The 15231-nt window shown below is 31.8% G+C and overlaps 1 protein-coding gene across 1 annotated transcript in view; it reads right to left on the reverse strand.

Moving 5' to 3' along the window:
* Positions 1 to 15231, reverse strand: part of LOC148273456 (potassium voltage-gated channel protein eag-like) — a gene marked incomplete at its 3' end in the record, with an annotated part of 231435 nt that overhangs the window by 149280 nt on the left and 66924 nt on the right.

Here is a 15231-nt window from a genome sequence, read left to right on the forward strand (position 1 = left end):
AGTATGATTAAAAATTTCAATAAGCATGTTATACCTATTTTGTAGAATGAGGGTCAGTTCTATGTAGGTTCCTGACATCGCTGCGACCTGTGCAGATCTATTGTGACGGGGTAAATTAGTTCTCGCCTTTCAAGCCCGGATCTTTTAAGAGCCTGGCTACTGAGTGAAGGGCAAGTGATCTCACATTGCTAAATCTCCCCTTCCAAGCCCAGATATTTGTACTATCGGACTTTTAGGTATTAGGTAAGAGACAATCCCTCTAACATCTACAGGTTTAATCATTGGTCCTCCAAGGACGCGGCATCTTTCGTATAAAGTCCATCCAATCATTAAAAATATTATACTGTTCTCTTGAAAGAAGTAATTTAGATTTTAATTCATCAATATGGTCACCCTGCTATAATGTTCATGTTTATAATATAGAAAACATTCAACATAAATTTCTACGATATATAAACTACAAACGAAACATTCCGCTACAAAATGTGAATTATGACTTTTTACTAACACTGCTTAACCTAACAACACTTTCTGAAAGAAGAACTATTAATGATCTCATTGTACTGTATTAAATTGTAAACTCTCTTTTTGACGCACCAAAAATACATGATTTGATTAATTTTAGAGTACCTGATGTCAACACTAGGAGTACTTTATTGTTTGATTGCTCCAGTACTTCTTCCAACCAACAAAACATTTCATTAATACCGAGACTGCATAGGTTAGGTAACACTTATGGAACGGCTGCAGACATTCTGTTCAATTCTTTACTATCTTATAAGTCCACAATATCAAGTTTTTTTGTAGCTGCTCGTCTAACTATTATTGACAATTCAATTCCATAAATTAAAAAAATACTTACTTGTTTATATTTATTACCTTATACTTGTTTTTTATTTTTTAATATCATATCAAATTGTATTGTAGTATTGGCAAATACGCAGTTCATAGAAACATATTTTTATTTATTATTTTTTCGTGATAATATATGCTTGCTTGTTTATTAATTTAACTTTAAAAAAGGCTTTCTTGCTTACCGTAACACTTTATTTATTGTTTGCTTTACAGAATTTATTTCATAAGCTTATATCTTTGCATTTTTTGTTAATATGCTTACTGTATTTTCTTGCATACCTTTGTTATTATTGTTTTTTTTTTACTTTGTAAAACTTTTTTTTATATCCTTTGTAACTAATTTCACATATTTTTTTCTGTACATTCTGTGTTTATTATTTGGCAAGTTAGCATGTATTTCATTTTTATTTTTGTAAATGCCTTTTGGGCGTTTAGAACTTCACATTCCCACAGAATGCGTATAAGTGTTTCATCTTCTGCACTGCAGAACCTTTATCTATAAGTTATAAAAAGTTTCATTGTAGCAAAGTGTTTATTAAATCTTCAGTACCCTGTCAGGGATCTAGTGATACCCCTCACTTGGTTTGACTATGTTTCATTAGGTCAAATGTGAACCTTTACAGGTACCACTTTAGTAGTTCTTAATATAAAAATAATAAATCTTTCAAGACAACGATCTAACAATCATCAGACCCCGCGTCATGCAAAGCTATGATCTATTTAGCAAGACCACTAGAAGGTTTTTATTACAATATGTAAATTGATTATGTTCAAATTACAACAAAACTAAAAAGTTTGTTTATTGTAAAAGGCTAAATGATCAGAAATATTGTTCTGATAATTGATAAATTAAAATTTGTGCGATCAGAAATGAACTTATATTTGTTCATGCTCAAAAGATTTACATAATATTCTAAAAATGTAAGTAGGCTGGAATCTTATTTTTCACGGTTTCGAAACAAACCACGGTCGGAAATAAAATATTTAGATAAATTTAACCTTACAGTAATAATTCGCTCTAGCTTAAAGATAAACTCTTTTGCTCTATTGCATAGAACATACGCGTACCAAAGTATTTTTTTGGTTTTTACGGTTTTTTGGAGTACATACGGCCCGTTGTATTGCTGTAAACTGTAGCTAACTTAGTAGTTGATAATCAAAGAATGATTTTCATCCATATGGGCGAATCTATTATCTGGTAGCCTAATATTACTTTAAGAATTTAACAACGTGTAATAATAATATAATTAAATTATTCAATCTCGGAATGCCCTACATCGCTCTTTTACTCACTAAACGTATAATATATTTATTAAAGTAAAAAACTTTTGTTTTAAAAAAATAAGATTCGATACAAAATAGCAAACATTTTTATTTTATTAAATCCCAAATTGATTTTTATACAAGAAACCATATCCAGCGATATTATTTTTTGTGTAAAAGGAGGTTTAAGTTAATTTGTAATTTCTTTGGAAAAAAAAAATAGTTATAAAATAGCAGAAATGAAATTAAGTTGTCGTGGAAATTTTATAATATTAATGTAAGCAAACTCAAGTTTATTTAAGTACAGTCCATTTAAATGTTTGTTAAACTTTAATTTGACATAATAATTATAAACAGATTTCATATAAATCTTTCAAATGTGCGCGCTTACAGAAGCGAAAATTGTATGCTTACTTGGTTCACCGACAGGCGCAAGCGTAAGATCACATTACACATTCAGATAGAGTTTTTAACATACAAACGCACTCTTCCTTGTATTTTAACTGTCCAAACGTTTTTAGTATTGACAATGAAAATGTAAGAATTGTTCAAATATGTTTACTTTCAAATTCAAATAAATCTGATAAAAATTTAGATCATTAATTCTTTGAAAACGTAATTAAATGTTTCAGTGCGATATTCCAATAACAAAGAGGATTCAATTTATTTTTTTGCACCACAACAGGCTAAGAGGCCCAATTACAGTGATGAATTACAGCACGGAATACCCAGGCTTGAGAAAAATCAAATACATTTTTCGTGTTCTCACTGGGAATCGAATCTTCCTTGCGTGAGTCAACCATCTTCACCACTACACCACGGAGGCCGCCAAATTGTGTTGCTAAGGTATATGGCTCACACGTTGACCTGGAATATAACGACTTCCGTGATCCACGCATGTAAGGTTCTGGGTTCGATTCCCGGTGAGAATACAATAAATAAATGTGAATTTTCTCAAGCTTACGTGTTATGTGCTGTAGACTCACATTGTAATTAGGCGTCCTGGTCTATTGTGGTGCAATAAAAAAGAGTTTAAAAAAATTTTAAAAATGAGGTTGAACAAAAAAACTATTTTTTTGACAAATATTTCATAACGTGTAAATATTAACAAATTACAACTGGGGTGGAGAACATTTTAAAAGAGGGAATATGGAAGTCTAGGCATTTACAGGGCTTATGTCCTGTCATTAGTTGGTTTAAGTGGTCGCTTTACACGTTGCGTAACATTCACTATTTCGCCTATGTTTAAACATCCATATTTCTTCAATTTATCCATCTAAAGAGCTGAAACCTTTATTGTTGTTAAGAGATTAATCCGATTAAATTATTTCGCCTACTAGGCAACGCTAACGTCTGGAAACAGTTTTTCAATTTTTAAACTTCTTCTTAGACCAGTTAGTTTTATTACAATATTTTTAGTTTGTCCAAACGTTTGTAGAAAAAAACTGGAGGTGGAATAATTGAAGAAATATGGATATTGAAACATAGGAAAAATGGTGAATGTTACACAGTGTGATGGCCAATTAAACCAGCTTTTGATAGGTTATTAGCCCTGTAAATGCCTAAACTTCCATATTCCTTTTTTTTAATGTTCTCCATCCCGGTTGTAATTTGTTAATCTTAAGAAATCCAGTCTTTTGTCTACAACATGTAAATATGTATTTTTTTATATGCATGTTGCATAACGAGTGCCCCGAAAAGCACGAATTCTCTAGCAAGTCGGGGCAAGTTCACAAGCATGGATCATTCCTAGTTGTGTCACTGTAAGCTTTGTCTGTATTCAAAAATGTTGTTAATAAATAAATAAATCATGAATTTTACGACGCAAAGTTCTTTTTTACAATTTTCACGGTTATTGAGTTATTGTAGTTTAAAACCAGCGCGTCGTGTGTGCAAATTGCAAATTATGCAAAAAAACCCAATATCTTATAAAAAGCGTGTATAAATAAGTAGGTTTAATTGTTATCGGTTTCACCTTTAAGTGGCGTCTTCATAAACACGGCAATAAATTACGTTATTTTGTATGAACAAGGGTCAAAAATCTGCCAAGTATTTGTTACTCTGGCGCCTAGGCACATCTCGCCATATCCGGTCTGAGATAAACCCATATTTCTTACCCAATAACTCTGACATTCCACTACCTTTCATGTCTTTTTTTATGCGATCATTTACAAACCCCTTACGTGCCGGGCTCTTTACAATAAGTTATTGTTTATTGAATCCGCGGCCGAGCCAAAGCACGCCCTGAAGATAGATGGACGAAGCGTGTTCTCGAGGAATACGAGGTTCCAAGGACACCCATCAATGTTGGAGAGATTTCACAGCGTCTGTCATAAACCCTCTAGCAAATGCATAAAAATTAATACTAAGAGTGATGCATCGAAGTTGGTTAAAAAAAACTTAGAGATCTACATTTTTGACACTGGATTATTTAGGTTTAAGAAGGGTTTACAAAAACATTTTTATACTGATACATTTATTTTTTATATTTAATTTTGATGAGTTACATTGCTGGTTCTGTTTCGATACACGTTTTGTTTACTGTTTTTATTAGTATTTTATTCGTTTTAGATTGATTAATGATTTTTTTTTTAAATAGTTTAATTTTAATCATTTATATTGTTTATTTTATTTAAATACGTATTTTATTCTTGTTTATTTTATTATTAATTCGTACAATTTTTATAATTTTTTACTATTTTTAAAAGTTTATTTTCAATTTTGATAATTTATTCTGCTCATTTTATTTAATTAGTATTAAATAGTGTTTCCATGTATATTATATAAATAAAACACGAGTGATACTTTAATCCACAAATTTGGAATATCCAGTGACCGGTTTCATCGTTTTCGCGACATCTTCGAGACTGGTATCTTTATTAAAAAGTTAAATGTATTTATTCAGAACAGAGGTAAGGATACATAATTCAATTTTATTTTATTTTATAATACTTAAACTCATTAAAATAGCATTATATCAATGCATTAGTTAACCCATAGAAAATTTGTTGATAATGATCCTTAAGATAAAAATAACTTTATTTAATTTACTTACATATAACTTTGAATTATGTATCCTTACCTCTGTTCTGCATAAATACATTTAACTTTTTAATAAAGATACCAGTCTCGAAGATGTCGCGAAAGCGATGAAACCGATCACTGGATATTCCAAATTTGTGGATTAAAGTTTCACTCGTGTTTTATTTATATAATAAATTACAATGAACTTCCATCAAGAATTTTCACTTACAAACTTAAATGTTTTTCCATGTATATATAAATAAATAAATGTAATTGATGAAAAACAAGTGGTGTCTTTTTTTATTGTTACAATATTTCTGTGTATTATGTATTATTTTCAATTATTTGTAAACCAAATAAATAAATAAATAAGACATCGGAACCATCACCATTATTTATCATATTTAATATATTTTCTACCAGTAGGTATAGTTTTATGTTCGTGAAGGGTTAAAAGTTTTCAAACATTTCGCCACCTTGGAACAGTAGCAAGGTTAATATAAGCTTTTATTGCAGAGGAGAATAATTGTTGACCATACACTAGTGAACAATTATTCTTTTGGTAGATTATATCATAAACAACCTCAAATAAATTCAATCACCTCATAAAATTATCAACTCACTTAAAAACTATTAAATTATACCTACCCATGGCTCAAATAGTCGGTGGTCCCGAGATGCTTCGTACTTTATTTATTTATTTATTGATTTATTCATTTAGTCACTATAAATTTATTTATGTATTCTTTTTTTATTTTTTTAATATTTATTTATTAAAGCCCCAATCGCTTTAACATATACAGAGGTTATAAACAATTGAAAAATACTATTGAAAAAAAAACAGAATTATTGCCCAAAAATGTTAAGAATAATTGGTTCTGGAAGTTTCATAAATTTACAGCAAATAAGAACTTCGGACGAGTGTATTCTGGTTGGCGCGTTCGCCTACCATGCTTGAGGTCCTAAGTTGAATTCTTGGCAGGGCTTAAGGAGATAGGCGGTGTCAGGAATTTTTTATGAATAGGTAATTAAATATCGTTTTTCTGGCACTCTCTTGCAAATACCTCCCCGATACTGTGGCAAAAAGACAATTGACGTCGGACAATTTATCTTAACTAAAATCGACGTTTCGCACCACCAGTATCCCGCACCCAAAAACTTTTTAAGATAGGGTATCAGATCAATAGAAAATTTTATGTGTCAGTACCTTTCCGTTTTTCAAAATTATTTATCATATTGGTATATCGTAAGTCCGAAGACGGCGGATAAAACTGGGCGCTTTTTGGGTTTTTTGATAGTCCTAGCTCTCATATGAAAAAACTACAGAGACACGTCAATGATAAATATCTATAGTGTGAGAAAAATCATTATTCTAATGCCATAATCCAGGGAGAAAATACGGAAAACCGTTCGTCTAAAGAAAAGTTAGACCGCCTTTTCTCTTAAGTGGTTATTCTGTACTGCAATATTTTATTGTATCTGGACTGACACCCGAAATGTCAGGCTGATCACATTACTTTTAATATCGGCGACCTCCGTGGTGTAATGGCTAAGATACTTAACCCACCTATGAAAGGTTCCGGGTTCGATTCAAAACACGTGTGATTCTCTCAAGCCTAAATATTTTATTCTGTAATTGACCAATGAAATTGGCCCTTCTAGACTCCGATTACAATAGAAAGTCAACAAAGTTATCTTTGACGATCTACAAAGAAAAATCGATATTTGTATACTAAAATGAGTATATTTGCATAAACATTTAAGGCTGTAGTCGGGTAAAAAGCACAAAAAATGAGGAAATTATACGAGTTTGCCATTTTAAAACGGATGTTTTTTAAAAAATAAAAAAACACACATTAGATAAAAACAATCATTTTAAAGGTATTTCTGTTAAAAAATATTCTTGAAAATTTTATATAACTAAAATAAAATTACTTTTCGACCTGCAGATTACGCTATTTCTGATTTAGACTAAACTTTGGTATCTCAATTTTCATAGAAAGACTGGTATTGAAGCAATTTTTGTTTAATAATTTGAAGATAATAAATTGAACATTAAAATAACGGAAGCCAAAGCTTAATGTCTTGTTTTTGAAAAGAAATACAACCGCTTTAAATCAAATAAATTTTATGACATTTTCTTTTATTTCTACGTAAAATTATGCTTTCAGGAATACTTAAAAAAATAGTACTTAATTAAAATATTTTAGTTGAAACCTTTTTTTAAAGAATTGTATTCTTTTTTTTTAAATAAAAAATCTGGTTGTAATATTCCATTTCTAACAATATTAAGATATTTAGGTTTTTATTACCTTCATACCGGTACCGGTAAGGGCCGGTCTTATGTGTTGATCGTGGTTTTGAACATATTGTATACTGTAAGAGGTGTAGGTAAGGGTTGTATTGTTCTCAATACAACACCTACCTACTGGCCACAAGGTACCCCCACATACCTAGACCAACAGGCCATTCTTCAGCTAGCCTCCTCTGAAGACACTTGTCCACTTGTTACTATTGTTCCTCTGTTTATCTTGTAAATATACCACATTAATTAAAAAGGAAGAGTTTTACTACAAGACCACCAAGGCCACCCCATAACATATAGTAATGGTATACCATTACTTTATTGCCCTTGTTTGTTTTTGCCACATAGTTTTATGTTTTTTTTTCTCAGTTTCTAGTACGTATTGTTACTTCATATAACTATTGTAATTGGCTTAGGCCGTATATTTAATAAACAAATAATTAGTATATATTTTTTATTTATATCCCTACAGAGATGAGGTAGAATTTTTTCAAATTCAGGATTATGGATATTCGAGCGTTTACAGGGCTTATGACCTGTCATTGGCTGGGTTAAGTGGCCACTTTAAGTAGGTACTACAACATTCCCCATTCCGCTTATTAGCGAATATCCACACAGGTAACATTTTTGATTTTTGTATATATGTTAATAATCGAGAAACCATCCACAAGTGAGTTGGAGCGCCATCTATGTATTGATATTGAAATTAAGGAGAAAATCCAGATTTGTGTATATACAAATACACGTACCAAAATAATGTTGTGAAATAATTAGTATTGTATTAAGCTTATCGGATATTATTTTTAAAGGCATTTTTAAATATACTGCTTCTTGATCAATTTTTGTAGGTAGAATTTATCAATATCACTTGTTATATAAATAAATCAATCATTTATATGGGATGCTTTCAGATGCCGTTAGAAGAGAAAAAAACATTTTCTAACGGGATACGTGATTTCATGAGATGCAACGTCCAATAAATTATAAAATAACAAAGGTAATTTGCCGAGTTTTTTACAAGTCACTTTTTATTTATAAAAAGACTTTAGAATCGTTAGTTTGAAAGAACCATTATCAGACATTATAACATACAGTCAAGACTGATTAAATTGCATAATAAAGATTAGGTCGAAAGACAGACCAGCGAAGTTTCTAAATAATAATCATGCATCATCTGAATCATAATCAAATCACAATTTATATAATAACACCAAAGCAATTATACGCTAAAACAATACTCACACATTCAAAAACAACTTACTTAAACGAAAGACATAACCCTAAAAAAACAATACATACAAATAATATAATCGCTAGATCCTTACAACACACAACTCAAACAAATGCAAACTCATACCACTTTTTGACAAAGGGATTTTGAGAATTATGCAATAAAAATCTAAAACCTACTTCCACTCTCCATTAAAACAATTAGTGACGAAAAAATGTTCAAGAAGGCTTTCGAAAATGGATTCTGGAGGTAGGTAGATGTTAAATGGATTGTCTCATTCGCCCAAACCAATATTGAATCACCTGCTCCATAATCGTATAGTTTATGTTACGTGAATGTGTATCTTTTTTGGGTGACCCGTATACGTTGAATTCGTTCCGACGTTTCGTCTACCATTGCAGGAGCCATCTTCAGGGTAAACTGTGTGTTTTGTAAATAAAATATGTGTTTATGTTCTAGTATTTTTTACCCTAAGTCACATTCCGCGACATTTTTGTAGTAAGTAGTGCCGGAAACCATGTTCAGTTTGATTTCAGCCCCTCGTCTTTGTTTTCGTTGTTTGGGTGTTTGTGTATTTCAATGGCCTCTTATTATTCTTATTATTGTTTCAGTTTTTTTTTTTCATATTATAGTAATTATTTAAACTTTTTAAGTATCATTTAATGAAGAAAAAAAAATATGTAAAAAATAATGTCCTGCCTGAACACAGAATTTTTTTAGCTAATCGGGACTTGAAACAAACTTCTGTTAATTTTAAGACTATGAAATAAATCATTAAATTTATTTTTTTTAATTATTCATGCACTCGCATCGCATTGGAAAGCAAGGTTTTTTATAACAAATTATGTTTTTTTTTTTTTCATTCAACTTTTATTGAATTCAGATTTAAATTTCTGTTCCATCGGCATCAAAATTATAACAAAACTCAAAATCAATTCTTTGTGTATTAAGACTATACATGTAAAGACGTGTTAACAGTAATTTGTAGATCAGAAAATGGTTCTGAGACATTGTCACGCAGATAGACGGGCAGGCTATTTCCGCGGAACAATTATTACTCCCAATAAGCCGCTACGCTGTAAAACCGCCAAAAATCATTCTAGAATTATCAATAACAAAGTTGACTATAACTAACAGCAAATCAATAGACCATAATATGTACTCAAATCGAGATCGCAAACGCGGCGACATAACCGTCAACGTTTTTGTTTTATGCAAAAGAGTGAAACTCCGTCTGTACAGCTGTGACGCATTATTACTATCAAGGCAGGACATTCTTATGACAATGGCCGTCCTTCTTATGACAATACCTCGACGTGTACGTGTCGCTCTCCCGTATTTTTTCGAGGCAGAAAAAAGCTTGTTTATTATTTAGATCGTCTTTTAACAATCCCAATACATCATAGTATTTTTTTCATTATTATTTATTTTATTCACAATATATTCATTTAACATTTATTGAGACACAAGTCCCAACTCCATGGAACCAAAGTTCTGTGTTGAATTGGGACGATTATATGTATAAAACTTTAACAATCAATATCACCATACCTATAGTATACTACACATAACAAAAACATTATGAATTCTTAAAAGACTGTGGTAAACAATCCCTTTGCGCGCGGAGATGTAACATCGTGTTACCACTAGTAAAACAGGGAATTTCCTAACGTTCAGAAATTTGAATAAAAAACATGGAGACAACGATTTAATAATTCATTTTCCATTGTTTATGCAGATACACATGTTATTTATCCCTGTTATAGCAAAATAAATTAAAAATCATAAATACGCCGCTCGACAACACCCGCCACAGAACAGCGTCTCTGTCTTCCTTTTTATGAGTTCTATCTTCGTGTTCTCTCTTATACAGATGTGTTGCTGAATTAGCGTAATTCATTCATCGTGTAGCAAGGATAAAATTTTTTTGTATTAACATCCAGCGTAGTTGTACAAATTTCTTTTTTTCAAATCCGGTGTGAAAATGTCCATTTGAAGATTACGAAAAATACGAGTTCATAATTTTTAAAAATAAGAGAGATTTTTCAAGTCTTGCATCCAATGTCGATTGGTGTGACATCATAGCCACACAAGAGCTAAAAAATACATTGCATATCAAATATGAAAAAGAAAATGCAATTGAATAAAACATTAAAAATATCAGAAAAAAATAATTGTAAAATTAAAAATAAACCAACTGAAATAGATGCTCAAATGTTCGCTCGTAATAAACGCCTTCGTTTAATTATTTCGCAGCGGTCACGTGTGAACAGCGGCCGAATTTTCGCACTGTCCAAACGTTCTGTCAAGGCTGTTCATGGAGCTGGGACAAGTCAATATTGTCTTATCTATTGTATTGTCCATATGTAAACAATACTTGACATAGGTAACAAACACTTGAAGCTTAAGGATAAATAGGACGCTTAAAGAAATGAGATCGATATGAAGTTCGTATAAAATATTATCCTTATTATATGTTTCTCCGCTTGTCTAAGTAGAGTATTTGTAACACCGAGAGCTTTTTTCCACTTTCTATTTATTTCGTTCCACATAGCAAACTAAAGCGAGCTTCAAACAACCGAGGGAAGTTTTTTTTATGGATAGTAGTATATGTTCACATTATTTTATTAAGATTGCTTTTTAGGTGGATGTATTTGTACGTTAAAGCGACTAGCAACGATAGTCCAAAGGATTTTCCAAATACCAACATCGGCAACAGACGTCATCACAAACGCAAAAACTTTACTTTTACAATTTACATCATTCATTTTTTAGATTAGACAACATACACTCATTTTATCAATAGACTCACTCATAAGACTCGTTTTACTTTGTTATTATAGTTATGGTTCTATCTATTTCTTGCGTTACTTTAATGGCGTTTTTTCATTTTTTCCTGCATAAATGCTAGCAAATTATAGTACCCATATTAACAACTCACTAATTAAAATAATCATCGCATCATTATATATCACACTAAACTAAAATTGTGAAATGTCTTCCTGGACACGGGTTTTCCCAGTGAGGAATACATTGTTCATTAGATTATTTAATGTATTAATGTGAAGTATTAAATAAATAAATAAATTATTGATTGATTTGGTGTTTATTTTGTAGAACTCTATATTTAAACTTATAATATAAGAAATCAAACACTGTTTTTTTTTTTTTTTTTTTTTATTTATTCACACTCTTTATCAAAACACAATTCCATGTTCACTTTGCCCAGCTAACAAGGGTACATACCCCGTTCCAAGCTAGGCAATTACATTTTAATATATTATAAAAGTTAACAAATTAATATAGAGCACAGACAAACAAAATATAAACTTATTCGGATACACATTTTGATTCATATACATACAGACATACACATATATACACACATATATATAAATATACACATATATACACATGTACATACACACATACGTACATACACCCATGCGCATACACATACATACATTCATAAAAACAAAGACAATTTATTTATGCGAAACTTCATGGTTGTAATCTATAATTTTTTTTTTTTTAATTATTCCTTATTTTTTATATTTTATTTTTGACATCCAGTAAGGTTCTCCAATCCGTGGCATGCATCAACTTTTCTGACTCCCTACGACCAATGTCATAAAAGAGCGAGGTCAACACCTTCCGTAACTTGACAACACTCCCGTCTTTCCACGATTCTGGCAAAAGGTTATGGACCTTTTTGCCTACGTTATAGTGTTGTCTCGATGCCAGAACAGTGTTGACCCCTTCACTTCGTATCAGATCCCTATTAGAGTATCTTGTATTATGGTTGTGGTTGACGCTTGGGTAAATGTCTCTCTTTATGTGTGTATTCACTACCGTTCTCAATATATACTGTTGAAAAAGATTCAGTACTCTGAATTTGAGTCTACTCAACACTTTATTTTATTTTTACAAATATAAAAATAAAAACTTCGTGACAATTGTTTCGCCTTGTTAGGACATTTTTAAACGAATGATTATTTATATACATTCGTTTGAAAATGCCCTAACAAGGCGAAACAATTGTCACGAAGTTTTTATTTTTATATTTGTAAAAATAAAAGAAATTGTTCAGTAGACTCAAATTAGTGTTTGATTTCTTATATTATAAGTTTAAATAAATAAATCTTTGAGTGACCCGAGTTTCTTATTTACTCATCTCATATCATTCACGCTTCTGTTCAGTTCTATTCTAAAGTTTATCTTACGTTTATTATTATTTTAAATTACAAGGCTACTTCAACTCTTCTCAAATTAGCTGAATTTCAAACGCTATTGATTTATCTCATCTTTTGCTCCGTTCTGACGAGTTATTGCAGATATGATTTTTAGTGAAAATACGGACTTTAAAATGTGACATTGGCGTTATCAGAGGTCTGAAATTCAAACTCCGCTCTACCGCAACTTGATTCTATTAGATTACGTATGACGGCCATATATTGTCACCAGGTTTCTGGTAACCGTAAAAATTATTATCATATACGAGTATAGAGTGGACAGTGCTTAAAATATTTGAATACGTATTTCTAATTATCGAGCAATGAATCATTTCGAAGACCACCCACGCTCGCTAACTGCACCACTATCAAAAAACTATTAGATATTCTTGGTTTACTTTTCCCAATGAGACACACAGCGCGTAAATTCCAACCATTTTAAATACAAAATGCCTAAAGGTTAGTGGTATGAAATGTTTCAAAATAATATATCGTTTGTTTATTAGTTTATGTTTATTTTAAGGTCCATTACTGATTATCGAATTTGGGTTCATAAACGAGAAGACCATCAGCATCATCTCTGTATGCGTCAGCCTGATTAGGAAAATGTAAATAAATTAGAATATCTTGTTTTGATTGTTCCAAAGAGGTATTTAGAGACTTCTAGATTACTTCTCAACCGTGAGGCGCGTGCAAACTAACTAGAAAACCAGTTTTATGATTTACTAATCAGAACGATAGGATTTAAAATTGAAAAAAAAACAGTAAATTTGACCAAAAAAGTTGAGGAATGGTTTGACTGGATGGTACATGTTTTGCCGTTTGTGATTTAAACAAAATATCGTTTAAACGACCACCACAGCTTCTCTTGTACTGATTGATCTGGTGACGCCAATTTTCGAGACTCTGTGCGGCATTTCAGATGCTATGGCGACTATGGTGAGGCGAATGTTGGCTCATAGCTCATTAAGAGTCCTGGTTTTTTTTTGTGTAAACCTGCGATTCAACGTATCCCCACAGAAAATAGCCTAGTGGTGATAAATAACAAGGTGTTGGTGGCCAGTTGTAAGGATCATTTCGTGATATAACCGTCATCAAAATATTCAGGCAATAACCTCATTGTAACGCTCGCTGTATGGCAAGTTGCGCCGTCTTGTTGAATATGAATATTGTTCTCATATTTTTTTTCAATTTGGATAAAGAAAAAATCATTCAGAACGGCACGATAACGCTTACCATTCACAGTAACAGTACGACTTCGCTAATTTTTGAAAAAAAATGGCCCGATATTGCCACTATTTCATAATCCTCACCAGACAGTGAGTTTTTCCGAATGTAATTGAGCTTCATCACTTGAAAGAACTTGGGCAACGTGAAACGATTCATGATGAAATCGCAAACCTTATTAATGACAACTGAACTCTATATTATTTTTCAAAATACATTTTAAATTAGACAAATTTTAATCGATTTCACACTAAATTCCACCAAATAACATGTAGCGCAAAATTATAATAAAAGGCTGTTTAGACGTGGAACTATATTTTTTGTCACATGACTTGATCATGGTCCACGTGTGAATAGTAACTTATATGATAAAACGTTGTTCCGAGACATTGTAACCAAAACAGACGGGTAGGCTATCTCCGCCGTACAATGCTAATTTCCATCACCGCGTAAGGCCGCATTGTCCTCGTGTGAACTCGCACGGATATTACCTTATGACAATAGCAATTTGTTCGACGCAGGCGCGTTGATCCTGTGTGATTTTGCTGCCAAAAATGAAGGCAGAAAAAAACATTTTTATTTTTAGTTTTTTAAAAATCAGTGATAAACCTTGAAAGTCTCATCAGGTATTCTTCAGAGAAAGAAAAACGATTCAGTCTCTTTATTAGATATGTTAGAAATAAATGTGGCAGAGTAAAAAAAGAGCTGGGAGTGCGGCTGGGAATAGCAGGCGCCGCATTCAACTATATGTACGCGGCCTGGAGGTTGGATATTTACATAGTGAATACAAAATGCCGCCCATATAACATATATTCTCTTCTTCGGAAAAGCAAAATATGAAGTTTTGGGATTAGGTATCTAAAAAGAATATCAGTTGTACGGGACATTGTAAAAATGAAGAAATAAAGGAACGGACGCTGCTACATCCCGTGACAACTGTTATCAAGCGGGAGCGATAGGGTTGGCTTAACCGTATGCTGCGGGTGCTTCCTGTGAGCGTTAATAACGATTGCCTACTTTACAAGGCATCGGGTTCTCGAAGTTCTGGACGTCCACTGCCAACTGTTCGTCGAAAGTTCATCTCAGAATTTGGG

This window comes from Micrasema longulum, unplaced genomic scaffold, assembly GCF_059751315.1.
Source record: "Micrasema longulum isolate JH-2025_06_02 unplaced genomic scaffold, ASM5975131v1 h1tg001946l, whole genome shotgun sequence".
In the NCBI taxonomy this organism is placed as follows: domain Eukaryota; kingdom Metazoa; phylum Arthropoda; class Insecta; order Trichoptera; family Brachycentridae; genus Micrasema; species Micrasema longulum.